This window comes from Ailuropoda melanoleuca, chromosome 9 (genome assembly GCF_002007445.2).
Source record: "Ailuropoda melanoleuca isolate Jingjing chromosome 9, ASM200744v2, whole genome shotgun sequence".
Classification (NCBI taxonomy): Eukaryota; Metazoa; Chordata; class Mammalia; order Carnivora; family Ursidae; genus Ailuropoda; species Ailuropoda melanoleuca.
Window position 1 is genome coordinate 31,364,270 of NC_048226.1, and position 14,197 is coordinate 31,378,466.

Consider the following 14,197-nt stretch of genomic DNA (forward strand, 5'->3'; position numbering starts at 1 on the left):
AGACAGAATATACTATAATTCCAATTTTGTAAAGTACACACTTAGAACTGCTCCTATAATACCCTTAAATATATCTAGGTAAGTTATTTTTAAAGATCACCAAGATGTAGACTTTATATTCTGTATTTTACAAATGTCCTACTTCTATATTAAAAAAAATTTTACCAATAAGAAAGGTTTTTCAAATAATGTAAGAGTTTGTTGTCCATTAACAACAACAAAAATAACTTGAATCCATACCTCACACAATATACGTATTTAACTCCAAATGGATCAGAGACACAAATATAAAACCTAAAACTATAAAAATTCTAGAAGAAAACAGACAAAAATCTTGTGACATTCAGTTAGTCAAAAATTCCCTGGCTACAACATTGAAAGCACAACCCATAAAATAACAAACTGATAAACTGGATTTCATCAAAACTGAAAACTGCTCTTCAAAGGACCATGTTTAAAAAACGAAAAGACAAGCCACTAGAAGGAAATCTTTGCAAACCATAGATTTGATAAAGAACTTGTACCTAGAATATATTAAGAACTTCCAAAACTCAACTGTAAGAAAACAACTCAGTTGAAAAATGGGAAAATATCTGAATAGACACTTTGCCAATGAAGATATACGGATGGCAAATAAGCACATTAAAAGATGCTCAACATCATAGGTCATTACAGAAATGCAGATGAATACCACAGTGAGATACCGCCATCTACCTACTAGAACGACTAAAATGAAAAACACTGGCCAATCTGACTGGATCAAGTACTGGTGAGGATGTAAAGCAAATGGAACTCCTACCACTGGCAAGAAGGTAAAAATAATAACATCACTTTTTAAAAGTCTGGCAGTTTCTTAAAACATTAAGCATGTGTATACCATATGACACAGCCATTTCACACCTATGTTTACCCAGGAGATATGAACACACGTATCTATACAAAGGCTTGTACATGAATATTCATGCCAGCTTTATTTGTAATAGTAAGAAAATCAGACACAACCCAAATGCCCCTCAATATGTGAATGGGTAAACAAGTTGTAGTAGATTCATGTAATGGACTACTAATCAGCAGTAAAAAGGAATGAACTGTTCACACACAGCAACATGGAAGAACCTCGAAATAATTACTCTGAATTAAAGAAGTCAGACAGAAAAAGAGTAAATATTAAATGATTCCATTTATATAGAATTCTAGGAAATGCAAACTAATCTATAGTGACAGGAAGCAGTTCAGTGGTTATCTGGGGACGGGAAGGGGGTATTGGGAAGGACAGCTCACCAAAGGACATGAGTAAACTTCTGGGAATGATGGTTATGTTCACTATGTTGGTTGTGGTGAAGGTTTTAGGGATGTGGACATATGTCACAACTTGGCAAATTATACCCTTTAAATGTCTGCAGTTTATTAAGTATCAATCGTACCTCAATAAAGCTAGGGGAAAAAAGTCCAAGTTTTCATATTGAGAAAAACAAAATTAATGATGATGACAAATCTTCATACGAATTTCCTGAAGTGTGCCAAAAAACAAAAACAAACCAAAACGAAAAACCCAAACCACTTTCTGTGAACTGATAAACTAAAATCCTTTAAAAGGGCAATGACTCAAAATGACTAAAATCTTTCCTTCACATTCACAGGGGGGAAAAAAAAGAAAAAGAGGAATATTGGCTTAAATGCAAGAGTCACATTCAGTGCTTACTAGAAAGGCTCTGTCTAGGCAGTTTTCAGAGTCACATTCTCAGCTGTTGCCCCTGGAGGAAGCCAGTGCAGCTCACCTGTTGCTTTATAGACTGGCTCCTCACACTAGATGATGTAAAGGCTCCAGGAATACACTCTAGCTGGAACTGAGACCTACAAATAATACAGAGTTCTGGGATAAGTTCCATTTATCAAATACCAAAGGAAGCACCCACTGTAGGGATTCAATGAAGCCTCTGTATGGACCTTTTAAATATGTTAATTAGTAGTAGCCTTAAAAAGAAAGAAGTGCCATGTTAATTGGTAGGTCTGCCTTTGAAAAAATTGAAAAAAAAATAAATGAAGTTACACTACAGCCAAGATAACAAAAGAACAAGTACTAGCCAACCTTGGGCAGGTAGTGGGAGTCAGAAATTGTAGAGTGGGTCGGGGTAACTTGAGGCAATTCGTTATTTTTGGAGCCAGAGCGAAAGACAGACTGCAGCTAAGAGACTGGCGACGGGTGGAGGGGCCTTATATGAGTCATGTTACCAAGGGCTGAAAAATTTTAAATTATACTGATAATTTACAAATTATCCTAAATGTAGGTACCTGTACAATTTGCTCCCCCTACTCCCATCCCCAGCCATGTTTTGAGATAATTCAGAAAACCACCAATCTTTGTGTGCTTTTGTTGCTTTCTGAAACATAATTAAGTGGAGATTCTCCTTTCAGTTTTTATTTAGGGTAATTTTTTTTCACCGAAATTTTACCTTCCGGAATTATAAACTCATTTAGTCCTTTGCAGTGTTTGCTGACAGGTAATTAACAAAAGGGGGTTTAAATCTGTCACTGTGAGGCCTCAGGGTCCTCTTTCTTGAAGCCTCAACCAGAACCTGGCGCAGCCCCTTCTTTACTGCAGGCCACACCCCTGCTAGCTCCCCCTGCCCCACTCTGAGAGGGACACAAATTACAGAAAGGCTGCCGGCCCATAATCCTAACCGGTCCATAATCCTATCCCGTATAGTTCTGGCAACTGTCTTTACACTGCTCCTGTGCGACTCGGACTTGGAGAGGGCCTCACTACACAAACACACCAAATCACAGAGCCTAGAGCACTACAGGTAACAACAATGTGTGGAGGCAAGGCTTGCTTTTTGGGAATCAGAACAGTGTTTGAATCCCGCCTGAGCCTTACCATGAGCGCAACTTTGGTCAATTTAATCCCTGTTCAGCATCCGTGAGCGCAACTTTGGTCAATTTAATCTCTGTTCAGCATCTTGCCCTGCAAGATGGGAATAGATACTTAGCTTGTGGTGAAAAGTAAATGGGGTCATGTATATCCAGTCTCTGGCAGAGTTCTGAGGATTCAAATGCAAAGCTATTATACTCAGTGTGTTACTCAGGCCACCCCCCCCCCACAATGGCCTGATGTCCACTTAAAAATAAGGGGTTTGGACTTTTTTTCCCCTGGCCCAGGCTCCTATAGAATCACACCCAAGAGAATCTTTGAAGGACAAACAATGGCAATATTCCACGTAGAGAAGGCGGTGTGCACGTGTGATACAAGAGGAAGAGGAAGAGTGACGCTTGGTAAGTACTGTACTTTTGATTCTCTCATCTCTGAGACATAGGTGGTGTGTGCACCTTAAATTTTATGGTGGTCAGAGTCACAGATAACCCCAACTCACAGCTAAAACAAAACCCATCCATGTGGAGCCAACAGTCATTTTGTGTGCTGAACTGAATGGTAATTTGGTAATATGTGATTATGACCATCCAGGGATGGACTGACCCCTGCCTACGGCTTAACTGTGGGAGGAGATTATATTGCGCTTCCAAAAATATTAACAATACTAAAAATCAGAGAAAACAGCTATACATTAGGGAAAACATGTACTCCGTTGAAGTACACGAAACGTAAACCAAAATTCCATGCCATGGGCATGTCTTTCACATGGCATCTCGGATTAATCCCCTACCCCATCCTCCTGAAACTAAAGCAAGGGTTGGCAAGAAGAGCATGAAAATGAATCACGTCTTGCAGAGCCAGGCTGGTGGGGGATCAGGTACACAGGGAGGCGATGGAGATCCAATACTGGGAAAAAAATCAGTGCTCAACCACGACACATCACAAACGAGGCTGCTGCAGTACGCAGTACTTCTCACAGTTTTAAAACAAGCAGTGTGTGATTTCTGAGATTTCCAAATGATCATACTTGTATTACTTTTACACTCTTGTTTTCCTCTTGCAGAAGAAATGTTTCTAAACACTAGATGCAATTTGAACTAAATAAATTTACATTGGGTCCACCTTGGCAAACATTTACCTTTGGCAACGACACAGTTTATGTCAAATTTATCTATAGGCACCTGCCATAATACTGGACTTGCTTGTTTTCTCTTGAAGAATTTGACTGGTATTGATCTTGATCATGAGGTAATGAATGATACAGAGACATGAGTATGTATTTTTCCACGTATTTATCCATGCAATATGCATGTTTTGACCTTCCGGAGCCTCAGTATTTCTAACTGCAAAGAGAACACAGTCAATTCTTGATTAACTGGGATACCTTAATCAAGATAGAAGGGCACAGAAAATCATGGCCAAAACCAAACTGGTCACAACAATACACTGACTGGTGGTACTTTTGCATTTTAAACTGAAACTCATTTGGATAACACAAAGCTACAGATCAATCCATGCCACACAAGAGGGGGAAAAGTGATGTCAGGAATAACAAAAAACCAAAAACAAAAACAGCAAGGAAACTCTTGGATCTGTCTCTAATATCGTCCACTGAATCTCAGTGAAGACTACAGAATCAGCTGCATCACAGTGGAGATCTTCCTTTTTACTGTCCATTTCTGTGTCCCTAATATCTAGAACAGTGGTTGCACACAGAGGCACTCAGTTATTTGTTGAAGGAATAGGAGGAGAAAGAGTAAAGAGGGAGGGAGGGAAGGTTTCCATTCTATTGGCCGAATGGATCTGGGGAAGAAAACAGTTGCCCAACCTACTTGATTACCTTTGTGAATGATTAGGAATTGACTGAATACTTTAAATTTGAAAATTCTCCTGGGTTTCCCTTGAGTATCCGGCAATCAAGAACACCTTTTTTTCTTTCCTCTCTTGGCCCACCCTCAACAGATACCAGGACACTGCAGTCACTGTGCCATCTTGTGGTCATGTCTAGCAAGTTCGTCTTCCTCAATATACCATTACGGTCTCCCCACCTGAGCACAGAGGCTCTTGGAATGGGCTCTAAAAATAAATTTTGGATAAATAGCTTTCCATTATTTAATTCAGCTATAATGGAAAACAAAAAGGTGAATCAGACACTGGTCCTACCACCAAAAAGCGTGTAATCTAGAAGGGGAGATATCTCAAAAGAATCTTCACAATTACTGGTAACACAAAATAGAAGGTAGAAAATGCTCTAAAATAAGTGTAGATTAAGAATAATGGGAATTCCTAGAGATGAAAGATTCATTCAAGCTTTGGAGGTGAAAAGTTTGGGAAGGAAGAGCCAAGTAAATGGTGAGTGGAGAGACAGAAGCCATGGTGGTGGGGGGGGGTTGGGGAGGTGAGGTGCAGCCCCCTGAGGAGGAACAGGGATGAGGGCAGGGCTTGTGGAGCATGTGGACTGTGGCAGGTGCAGTTATTTCTTCCTCACCTGGAGCCGATAATGGCTTCAGGAAGGGAGTGGGAAATGAGGTTGCAGAAAGGCAGGCTGAGGGGGAAGGAGGCTGAAGGAAGCAGAGCACCAAGGGAAAAGGCACTTTTGTGGGCGAGGTCAGACTCACTTGCGCCTGTGGAATCAATCCTGTCTGGGGGTTAGGGGGACAAGTGGGCCAGCTGCGATGCTGTGCCTAAGAAATGACTGACCTTTTTGCAGCCTCAGTTTCCTCAGCTGAAAAGGGAGATCATCAAACCCTAGAGGTTGCTACAAGGGATAGATGGCATCTGCTATCACATGCAAAGCACATGCCACAGCCAGTGGCACTCAAGAGTTCTACTAATGTTGAGGAACGCCAATAACACGAAGACCCTGGCAGCGTCTTTAACAGACTAGGGAAAACCAGCACAGGCTTTGAAGAACAGGGGAAGGATGACAGTGGACAGTGGCCTGTGACGGAGACATAGGAGCCAGACCGCTCACGACACACAGGTGTTTAGCTGAAGGAGCGTGGAGATAGGCAAAAGGAGGAACTCTACTACTTTCAGAATGGACAGAGCAGATGGGCCAGTGTAAGGGGAGAAGGAAGGCCATGGAATAGGGGGGAAAAACCAGGCCGCTGTATTGTCAGAAAAGCAAAAGGAAGAGAGAATTTCCTGGAGACAGTGGTTATGATAAGAACTAAATTCTACTCCCTCTTGCTTTGGAGACATGTAGGCTTTTCGTAATCCTGGAAAAACCTATGTCAGGGGATAGAGGAACTAGCATGGAATGCTGAGGTTGAGGAAGGAGCACCATGTGAGAAATCAGAGGCTCAACACTCTTTGGAGAAATGGTATCAGCTGAAGGGGAAGGTATAGAAAAGAGAGAGTTTTCTGTCCCTGTGTTCGTTTCTAAGATGGCAGAGGCTGGCATGTTTACATGCTGATAGGTTCAGGTGGAGAAAGGATAATGGATTAGCAGCAATGGGACCCAGAGCACAAGAGTAGGTACAGGACAGGCAATGTGTGGATGCTGACCAAAGACCATACAACACACAGGCAGAGGACAGAGAAGACAGAAATTAACATTGCCTCACACAGGAGGGGACAGCTGGGCACAATTTTCAAGGATGAACTGGCACTGGCCAAGTGGGCAAAAGGAGGTAAGAACATTGCAACAGACGAAATGGTGTGAGTGAGGGCAGGCATATGAACCCCAGGCTGATGAGCTTGAGGAACATCAGGTTGGTGCTGTGCGGGTGTAAGTGGGAAGGGAGCCAGAGGGTAACCTGGGACCAAATCACGACAGGCCTTGGACTCTAGCTGTCATTTTAGGACCACTTTACACATACTTTCTAAAGCATCTGGTGATGTGGCTGTCCCAGTCACCTGGAAGCCCAAGGAAAGAAAAAGCAAGTATTCTTCCAGGGTTGGGAGTAGTAAGGTGGGAAAGAGGGCAGTTGATGCAGTGGAATATTCTGGAGCACTAGCGAGAGCAAGTTGGGGTGGCAGAGAGCACATGAAGACACGCCAAGAGAAAAGGAGAGGCTGAGAGCATCAACAGTGTGAGGCTAGGACGTCCAGCAGAGCAAGACAGCAAGTGGAGTGGAAGGACACAAGCTGTGGCTGGCAAGACTCAGTTTGGGGTTCAGATGCACAGAGGTGAGCAGCTGAAGTGACGGTGACAATCTGGAAAGCAGAATGCAAACGTGAGGTACTTTAGTTTGTATGATAGTGTCAGAGAATCTTGATTACGACATTTGAACCTTCCTGATTTTTAGATTTCTCAACTGACACCCCCCCCAGTTAATACTTGAAGATACCAAAAGAGGTACTGATTTAAATCCTTATGTTTTAAAAGAATTAGGTAATGTGAATAATTACTTACATAATTTATTTGCTTTGAAAATTCATTAGTTCAGAATGTGACAGGTTTTCCCCTCACCGTAACATGAACTTGTAGTATGATTCTAGAGCAATCTTTCACTTGTCCTGGAACATCAATGTTCTGACACAGGGAGAAAAAACAGAAAGGAGGAACAAGGGTCTGAACAGCTGAAGCAGAGGTTACAAATCCATACACTCCATGCTCTTTATGACAGAGGCAGCGCTGTGCGCCCTCCCTCACCTAGTGCCAAGCTCTCAGGCAGAATGAGGCTGAGTTCTGGCGCAGGGAGGATGAGCTGCCTCAGGTCTCAGAGGTAAATGTCATGATGGCAGCAGGAGGGCACTGCTCAGGAGAGAAAACATACGAAAGAGAAATACGTACAAGAGAAATAAAAAAGCACAGACAGTAGCGAGGGTTCTTTAAGCGGTCGTAGCCCATGTAGGGGAGGTTAAGGAAATGGGCACGCCCACGTATTCCTAGTGACTCAAGTCCTCCAGGGGTCAAAGTGGCCACACAACTGCCAAGCCAGGGAAAGCATTTATCATTCTCTCCACCCATTTTGCACCTAAGAATTTATCTGCAGCAAATAACCCGAGATGCACACACTAGGCCATTCATCACTGCTTATGTAAAGACTGGAGATAAGCTACACACCCAATAATGGGAGAAGGCTAAATAAACCGTGGTGATCATTCACAAGTAGTCCAGCTTTTGAGGAATACGTAGAAGTGACATAAAAGTACATGGGAAAGAACACGGACACAATGTTAGGTTTTCAAAAAGTAGGATACAAAACATAGAAGATCTCAATTTGGTTTACAAAGGTATTACCTAGGTAGTTTATTTTTTAAAATTTAATTGTTTAAATTCAATTAATTCTTAGTGCATTACTAGTTTCAGAGGTAGAGGTCAGTGATTCATCAGTTGCATATAACACCGAGTGTTCATCACATCACGTGCCCTCCTTAGTGCCCATCACCCAGTTACCCCATACCCCCACCCTCCTCCCCTCCGGCAACCCTGTTTATTTCCTATAGAGTGTCTTAAGATTTGTCTCCCTGATTTCATCTTGTTTTATTTTTCCCTCCCTTCCCTTGTGATCCTCTGTTTAGTTTCTTAAATTCCACACGAGTGAAATCATGTAACTGTCTTTCTCTGACTGACTTATTTCACTTAGCATAATACCTTCTAGTTCCATCCATGTCATTGAAATTGGTAAGATTTCATTTTTTTTGATGACTGAGTAATATTCCTTTGGGTGTTGCCTAGGCAGTTTAAAGAAAAAAACACCTGTTTGTATTTAACGTAGTTTTGATGATGTGAACTTTAATATTACACCAGAAACATAATATCATGTATCTATATTTACTATATGCACATCAATGCTATTCTTCTTGCTTACGGTACTTAACTCAATATTTACTTCTTCCACAAATTCAATCTTTCCAACTTTTCTTTCTAGGAGACTCGAACATGTTTGGAGGTAAGCGCAGAGCCCGAATCTTCCATCAAATGAGGGGCCACAAACAATTCTCCAGGGATGCGATCAGCAAGAAACAGACTTCTGGGGAACTCTACAGAACCAAACTAAACCAAACCAAAAAGACCCCACTTCTTAAACGAATTTTAAGGGGGAACAAAGGGAAGAGGTTGCCAGTAGATCAGAAAAGATTTAAGAGATATTATCAACTACCTGTAGATATGGGCCTTATGGGTCCCGCAAACTGTTAAAAAAAACCAAGACAATTTGTAGATATTTGAACATTAACTAAATATTTGGTGATATTAAGACATTATTGTTCTTTTGAGGTGTGACAGTCATATTGTGATTATATCTCTAGAAAGGGTCTGTATGTTTTAGAAATACACATCAAAAATATGTAATGTTATAAAATAATTTTGCATCAAAAATTGTCTGTAGAAGAGATGCACATGGGTAGGGGTACAGACAAAATATGACTGGCTACTGAGGTGATAACTACTGAAACTGGTTACGGGTATATGAAGATCCTTCTAGTATTCTCTGTGCTTTTGTGTATCTCCGAAATATTCTACAACAGAAAGTCCTTTAAAAATCTCTCAAGGCAGCACTACAGGTAACCCCTATTATGTGGTGTATTACAAACCATGGGTGTTTAATAAAAACTGGTGGACAGTGACGAAGTCAGAAATTATTTACATGTAGTTTATGACACAACTTCTGTGAACTAAGGAATATACACGATCATTTCTGAAGCTCCAACCCTGCCACAAAGGTCACAGGCCAATCAACTGATTGACGCTACTCTACCAAAGCCAAGTAGTTCCTTGTACGTGTATGTCAAAGTAACACCATAACAAATATCTATAGTGGTCACGGCCTTTTATAGAATTATATAAATTACTTTTTTGGAAGTAAGTATTCTGGGAGAGGGTTTTTAACATTTAGGCTTTCAAGTAATCACTTAGCATACAAGGACTGGGTAATTGTAAACCCTAGTAAAGGTGGAGAACAGATTGGTCTAGCAGGATCAGAGAACTGTGTCAGGCTGGGGGGTGGATGAATACGGTGGCTCATGGAGGCAATGGCACACCACAGGGGAAGGGCCTGTGTCACAGAGCAGATGGATCAGGCACTGGGGAAAGCATCTGTTGGCCAGGTGTGTGTGTGCGTGTATGTGCATGGAAGCCAGGTCAGCAAGGTCTGGGAAAGGAGGCGAAGGTGTGACGGTCTGAGGAAGAAAGAGGAAGTGAAGACAGAGTGGTAGAGTCAAGTGAGGGCTTCAAGCTGCTTTGGTTTGGACAGCCCAGAACATGTCTACTGGCTGAAGAAAAACAGTCAATGCAGTGTACACATTTCTATATTCCATGGAACAGGAAAAGAGATGGTGGGAGAGCTGAGCTTCCCAGCAGCCAAGAAAAGAAAGGGATAGGATGCCAATAAGGTTTGTGGTCAGGGGACAGACTGTAGATAGGACATATCTGATAGATCCAATTTCCTCAGTGAACTTGGGACACTTACCTGATGTCTACTACAGATTCTAATTAGAATCTCAGACTATTAACTATTAATAGATTAGTGTCAATCATCACAACATAAAATATTAGGTATTTTTATTTTATTAAGTACTAGAATATAAGAAAATATTACTTAAGATTAATATTAGTCTAGTAATAGATTAGATTATTAGAGATCCTAGTTTTATGAGAACTATTATCATCGTCAGCATTATTAGCTTGAATTTCACAGAACAGAGTGGACAGGGTTGCTTAGACAACAAAAGCCATTTGAGCACTTACATGAACCAGGTATTATGCTGAGAATTCTGTTCATGCATCATCTCATTTAATACTTCTCTGAGTCTCATTATCTTCCTCTGTGTATGAGGGATAAGCACAGTACCTCTTACGGGGTTGCTACAAGCATTTAAAAAGTCCCAATGTGTTAAGTGTGCTGGACAGCAAACACAGAGTAAGCACTTCCTAGTGTCAGAGGTTACTGTTGCTCCCAGTGAGCTACCTTCCCAATTCACCAGGTCTGCAGCAGGGCTGCCTGGCTGCCAAAGCATTCCCCACGTAGCTAACCAGCCTGCCGGAGGACACCTGCCACAAGGCAAGAGCAGCACAGCAGTGGGCATGCAAAGGGAGAGAGGGGGCTGGGGGCTGGGGGGCTGGCAGTGGGGCGGTGGCGCAGCCATGATGAGGTCCAGCTTCAGAGTCTAGGGAGGGGTGAAGGGGTTGACAGCTGCAAGGAGGCCCAGAGTCCTTGCCAGCAGCCAGGGAAAGCATGTATAGGCTCCCCGGCCTGCAGCCCTCTCAGCCCAACTCCAAGGAAGCAAGGGGTCCTGAAGTTTGAAGTGCCTGGCTTCCTGTTGGGGGACAAGGGACCGTGCAAGCAGGTGGGCGGGGGGAAGGCAACCCCCAAGAGCTCTGGGTTAGGTGAGAACACAGGATGCAAGACTCCACTTCCAACTGTTACAGCTCAAGTCTCACAAAACTTGCCAAGTGCTTGCTGTATGAAGCTATTTAGAGAAGACAGACCTAGCTCCACGAGCCAGGGAGGAGGCTATCCCAGACACAAAGTCAAAGCCAGCTGTGTGCTAGAGACCAGAACACAAGCACTAACACAGGACTCTGGGCACAGAAGAACCACTGAGTCAGGCTGGAAAGGACATTATTTAATAAGAAGTGGGAAAAGAGAATCCCAAGCTGAAGGACTTGAAGGAGTCGAGTGAGGGTGGGTTCCAGGTAGTGCTTCAGGTAACAATCTACAGTATGGGCTGAACTAAATAATTCTGAAATCTACTGAAGATGGCTGGACTCTTAACAAGCAGTCCTGCGATGGTTGTGATTAACAGGTATATTACACTCAGGAAAAAAAAAAAAAAAGTCTATGAGAATGCCCAATACCTTTTCAGTATTTTAATTGGGTTGAGAGAAATGAGGTGTGACCTTTCCAGAGATGTGTGACCTGAAGGGAACAGACTGGAGTATAGGGTACCCTCAGCAGTCACGTGATTATGCCCATTTACAGACTTGCCCTCTGGGAAAACCCAGTGCAAATGTCGGAACACACTACTCCCCAGGACTGAGAGGCACAGTGAGTACTTCCCAACCCTGAGTCTCTGATGTGGTCGTGCAAACACCAATAGTGTGGGTGAGCTGTGTGTCTCTCTTGACTTCTCGGGCAGTGTGGGGGTCTCCCCTGTCATGTCTCCTCTCACTGCCCTGTGCACCATCCCATGTGTGGACCCCCCTCCCTCCTCCTGCATGTTGGCTTCTCTGTCCTCCTGGTATGTGTATATGTGGCTTCCTCTATGGGTGTGTGTGTGAGGACACGTGCATGTGTGTGCACAAGTGCACCAACTCTCTTCTGAATTTCTCTATTGTTCTGCTTTCCCAGTTCGGGGTATATAGATCTCTCTCTCCTCCCCTGGTATTTGCCCCTACTCCTCTGCACCCCCCCCCCAGGTATGTGTGTTTGCGCATCCCTAGAGGTGTGTGTCTCTTACTCTCCTCTAGGAGTCTGTTTCTCTCTCCTACAGAAGGTATGTGTATGTGGTGTCTCTCCTCTGACTCTGGGGGGTGTCCCTCCTACTCAGTGGATGCCTGTTGTGTGTCTAGCTCCTTCTGGACATGAGGGTGCCTCCCCCTCCCCATCCCAGTATGAGTGTGCCTAGCGGGTGTGCCTTTCACAACCTTCTGGGTATGTGTGTGTGCAAGTGTCTCCCTTCACATCCTGGTATGAGTGTAATTCTCTCTTCCACCTTCTGGAGGTATGTGTGTCTTTCCTGTCCCCCCAAGGTGTCTCTAACCCCATGCTGGTATGAGTGTGTATACTGTCCCCCACCTTTCTAGGTGTGTGTGTCTCTTTCCCCACCCCCGATCCTGGAATCTGTCTCTCCTCACCCCTTCTACCTTCTTTCACCTTCTGGATGTACGCCACTCTCTCCCCCTTACCCAGTTATCGGTGTCCCCAAGGCAGGGGCGAGACAGACACAGAGTTTCTGTATCTCTCCCCTCTCTGGGTATGAACTGAGTGTGCTGCGCTCTCTCTCTCTCTTCCTTCCCTGAAGTGTGAACAATAATTCACACATGTATACATAGATACAGCATCCCTGGGTGTACGGGTCTCCTCTCCCCACTGTGTTCAATTTGTGTGTCTGTGAGTCTCTCTCTCTGGGACTCTGGGTGTGTGTGTCTCCTCTCCCACCATAAGCATGTCTGTCTTTTTTTGGGGTGTGTGTACTTGGCTCCATAGCCCCACTGCAAGGCTTGCTGAGGGCAAGGAAGGGCTTCTACCTGTTGTGGGGAGGGCTCCGGTTGAAAAGGGAGGGGTCTACGGAGTGGGTGGGGGGCAGCAGAGATGAAATAAGCCACCTCCTTACCTCCCAAACTTGCTGTCCTGCACTTCAGTTAACAAGAGACTGGCTGCCACTCTTGAGGGCAACACCCTGGTCTCTTCTTGCTGGCCTTTCTATGGTCCCTGTGCTGCCGCCATTCTTCTCCTCGATGCTGTCCTGGGACACCCTCTGGGAGGACTCTCGTCACATAGTGCCTAGCCACTGCTCCAAGCTTCCTCCAGCTTCCCTCCACCGTAGCGAACCCTTTTTTCTGGCCCTGAGGGCAGAGCGCACCTCCCCAGATATCTGCCGTGTGCCTGGTTCCAGAGAATGAAAGAGGGAGGAGGTCAGGGCTCAGTCTAGTGAGGAAGCTGGACATGTGCAGGATGGGAGGAGTGCCTGAGAGAGGGGAATGGAATCGGCTGTGCAAGCACAGAGGTGTCACCCCAACCGCAAGACAAGTAGGCTGGAGACATGCTCTGGGACACACCCAGCAACCAAGCTTCAGAGGAGCAGGGAAGGGAGGAGGTGAGGAAGGTGTGAGATAGGAGGTCGCTAGTCCCAGGGAGCAGCACTCTCAAGGACACCAGGGAGGGGATGACCGCTGCACCCCAGGCCCTGTGGCTACAAGGAAAGGGAGGTCATGAATGAGGATGAGGCCCGAGGTACTAGCCAGCTGGCAAAGGGCAACCCATGCGGTGCTCAGGAGTTCTAAGCACGGTGTGGGCCAGCTGTCCCAGAGAGGGCACGAGACGGTCCTGCAGAACGGCTCTCTGGCCTCATCCCCTACCTCGCTACCTCTGCCTGGCTGAGCTCCCCCTCTGTCAGTGTCTTCTCTGGAAGTGCCCTGCCCAGGTTGTTCCTGGTTTGCTCCTTCTCATCAGTTAGGCCTCTACACAAAGTTTCCTTTATCAACACGTCCTCTCTAAGCACTGTCTCTATGGGTCCCTTCTCCCACAGGCCCCCAACTCTTCATCCTTGTATTCCTTATCTCCTTCATACCACCTGCCACAAGCTGAGAGAATTCTGTCTACTCTCTCCTTCGTTCAGTCTGGCTTAGCGTCTGGCCCACGGGAGGCCCTCTGTCACATCTTCTCACGGAGTAAGAGACGTGAGGAAAAGTGTCCTGCACACAGACGTGGA

At 44.5% G+C, this 14,197-nt stretch overlaps 1 protein-coding gene across 6 annotated transcripts in view; it reads right to left on the minus strand.

The window, feature by feature from the left end:
• Window positions 1-14,197, minus strand: part of PLAG1 (PLAG1 zinc finger) — a 52,399-nt gene that overhangs the window by 21,742 nt on the left and 16,460 nt on the right. The window contains exon 1 of one of the 6 annotated variants that reach the window (XM_034668087.1): window positions 7,233-8,048. The exons of the other annotated variants lie outside the window; for them this stretch is intronic. The gene's annotated coding sequence lies outside the window, so the exon portion shown is untranslated. Of the gene's footprint in view, window positions 1-7,232; window positions 8,049-14,197 lie in introns of those variants that run through there. 6 annotated transcript variants of the gene reach the window in all.